The sequence below is a fragment of the Mytilus californianus genome, unplaced genomic scaffold (genome assembly GCF_021869535.1).
Source record: "Mytilus californianus isolate M0D057914Y unplaced genomic scaffold, xbMytCali1.0.p SCAF_6, whole genome shotgun sequence".
Lineage (NCBI taxonomy): Eukaryota > Metazoa > Mollusca > Bivalvia > Mytilida > Mytilidae > Mytilus > Mytilus californianus.
The window spans coordinates 5171386-5174755 of NW_026262712.1; the positions used below are offsets into that span (position 1 = coordinate 5171386).

At 30.5% G+C, this 3370-nt stretch overlaps 1 long non-coding RNA gene across 1 annotated transcript; it reads right to left on the reverse strand.

The window, feature by feature from the left end:
* Window positions 1-1264: 1264 nt before the first annotated feature.
* LOC127705299 (uncharacterized) lies at window positions 1265-3010 on the reverse strand. Its single transcript, XR_007983817.1, has 3 exons — window positions 2979-3010; window positions 1815-2063; window positions 1265-1357 (listed from the first exon to the last, which is right to left on the reverse strand). It is a non-coding gene; the product is annotated as an uncharacterized LOC127705299 (long non-coding RNA).
* Between the last annotated feature and the right edge of the window lie 360 nt (window positions 3011-3370).

The window sequence follows — 3370 nt, forward strand, 5'->3', positions numbered from 1 at the left end:
TTCTTGAAATATGCAATCTAACTTGGAATATAACCACCGTCAAATGGAGCTTTATTATACGTATCATATTAGCAGAACTCATTCACCATACTTATGAGCGAGGAACAAACGGATGGAACGAATTTCAAAAGCGCCGAACTGCAGTTCAAAGACTGTCATTCCTACCAAATGCATTTCAAGAACAGTTACGTGTTTTCAACGATGGTTGTGCCTTCTGCCTTCGCAATATGACGTGCGCTTAGATTAAAAAGTGTTTATACTTAATATAAACTTATTATATGTGCAATGCCATCATTATTACTGATTGGTTTGTTCAAAGGTTGTTAAGAACTTTGTTGAATGAACAAAAACTTAACATTCCTGTGCCTATGAACACTTGAAGAGGCATCAATAAATTGGAAATTTGAAAACTTTTATTTTTTATTGTTTATATATTTTGTTAGTATGCGATGAAGATATAGATAGCATCACATTGATATTGACCAATACACAATGATTCATAACTTAACGTTGACTAGATAGGAAATATGTCTATTTAAGGAAAATTCCGTTCTTACGCTCTCTTCATGACGTCACAAATATCTTTTTAGGAACATTGGTACGTGGCTGTTGTTTTTAAGGCGTCGGACATATATATATCGCGTGAGTCGACAAAATATGTTTTAATATAATGTGTGTTATGACATTTTAACTATCTGTTTTATATTATGAATTTGTTTTAGACCATGCTTTGTGTTTCCTCGGTCTATATTTGGATAAAATTATTAAAGTTTTACAAAATGTTAACTTGTGGGTGGTAATTGTTTACGTTTTATAAGAATAGGTGTATAAAATAAAGTTTTATTTTCAAGTTTGAAACAGTTTTAGTGTTTGATTTAATTTTCGGAACCAGGTATGACCCGTTGCTTACTCCGATCCTTATATTGTGGAATTGTACCTCTTTTATTGTAAAACATTGAAAAATTTAAAAAAAACTGGGATTTCAGGATCTCATTGACAATTGGCCATTCTAATGTTAATACGCAAAAAAGAAAACAAAAAAAAGACTCAGTGTAATATCAATTAAACACACGGACATGTATGTTAATTTAGCAAAAAACCTATTGATGATGATTGTCACGTTTTGTTGATTTGAAAAAAGAATACGCATAAAGTAGAATTAAGAAACATGTATTTACAATAACAATTCATTAAAATAATCCCGATGCATGCCAGAATACGATGTCTTTGTCAAAGTTACATATAATAGATTGTGTAAGTACCATTACAAAATGCATACTTTAATTGTTACATCCACATTTCTTTATAAAATTGGGAGCCATCAATTTGAACTCTTCAATGGTCACTTAACCATCAACTGAAAAATAGAAGAAAACAAAATAACCAGATAATAACAATTATTTTTGTATTACATAAAATACATTCAATTTAATACCGTTTTAACGCCAATTAGTGGAGAAGAAGGGAATCAGTGAAATAGTAAAATTAAAGCAAAGCTATAAGCTCAAGAAGCTTAATGACTGGAACTGTAACATTTTTTTGTGTGTGGCTTTTTGATAATCATTTTTTAAACCTATTAATTCTGGATATCAATCCTCGTATGTATGCCTGGCAAACCAGCGACAAAAACAGCATAAACAATATAGAAGGCATTTATAGATATGTTTGGTAGAAGAAAGTATAACGCTACAGTAATTCTAAGATATAAAGGGAAATAATCAACGTTTTAATGATTGTTAAAAAAATCTTAAAAAAAACAAATAAATGAGAAAATCGGATTAAAATGAAAAAAAGTGAAAAATACAAAAAATTACCCATGCTGCAGATCTCTTTTGAAACTTCCCTTTGATGCCTATGTTCACACCTGCATTTCCCCGACTGTTTCCATAAACTGACCCTCCAAATTCGAAGTTTTCTTGTGTATGGGAAATTCCAAGATCTAACCTTAGTCCACTATCTTCATTTTTGGTCAGACTTCCTGTTACTGCGGTTTCCTTATTTTGGACAATAGTAAGACTTGCACAAAAAGCTGACAATACAAGGAAGCAACTCAGTGTTATGTCCTAAAAGGATAAATATTTATAGACATTATTTGACTGACTAGAAACCAACAACACATTAGTTTTCTCTTATCATTACTTCAATATGTCATTAACAGTTTTCTTTAATCATAATTTCAATATGTCATTAACAGTTTTCTTTTATCATAACTTCAATATGTCATTAACAGCTAATAACTATAAAAATAGTATGCTTGTTTAAATTAATTACAAAAAATGTCTTGCTATCATTTGATCAACAAATTACATCACTATTCGTATCGAATTTATCCACCATCTGTTTGTTAATCGAAAGGTCACAATAGGTCTCGCTCAATAGACAAGTGATCATAACTTTACATGATTCAAAATATGAATTTGTTCGTTTATTATGTTTTGCTGTTTTAACACTAGTATTTCACTCATGAAAGTTTAAAGTCAATTAATCGAAGTGTGCCAAACATATGCAATTTTCAAATACTCTTTACATTATTTCCTACATATGCAATATAATACCTAAGCTGTTTGGCAAAACCATACGGAATTTTGGGCCCTCAACGCTCTTCATCTTCGTGTTGTATTTGTTATTTTAATGATTGTTTTTTTGGAATCGAGCGTCGATGGTTAGTTTTGGCGTCTGGCGTACTACTGTTTAAGCTTTCTATCTATGATAAGCTTTTCCCCCAACAATGCATTTTTTCTCAAAATATGTAATGATTTTTTTTACCTGTTTTATTGTCGTCTTTTAGTACATACCATTAAGAATGAACATCATGCTCCAATTTCTTCATGGATTTAAACTTTATCATAAACTGTCAAAATCAAAAGTATAATAGCGCGAATGCATCAACTCTGAACAATTGTATGACCAAAATAAACTAAATCATTCATAAAAACTATCTACTTTGTAAACTTCATCATGTGAACCAAAATACCTACCATTTTGCTGAGTACATGCAGTTTCCACTGAGAAGCCGAATTTATAATTCAAATCACATCTTTCTATTTATATAGTGTACCGGATTCTGCAACTTTACAAAAACCAGATTTGCGGCAAATTTTTCTTTTGTTAAATTAATGTCACTCTTGTGGTAAAAAAAAAATTAAAAACTGCATTTTGGAAGGTTGTTTGATACATGTAAGACAGTTTGACCACATAACACGAAGAGGAATTTTGACAATGTTAATGTGTTTCATTTGTATATGACATATACACATCTGAAAGAATAATTAAGTACAATGTGTCGGTGTATCCCATATCACATATGCAAAAAAAACATGTTGTTATTCAGAAATTTGTGTAACTATTTACGTGTGTCGAATATGACATT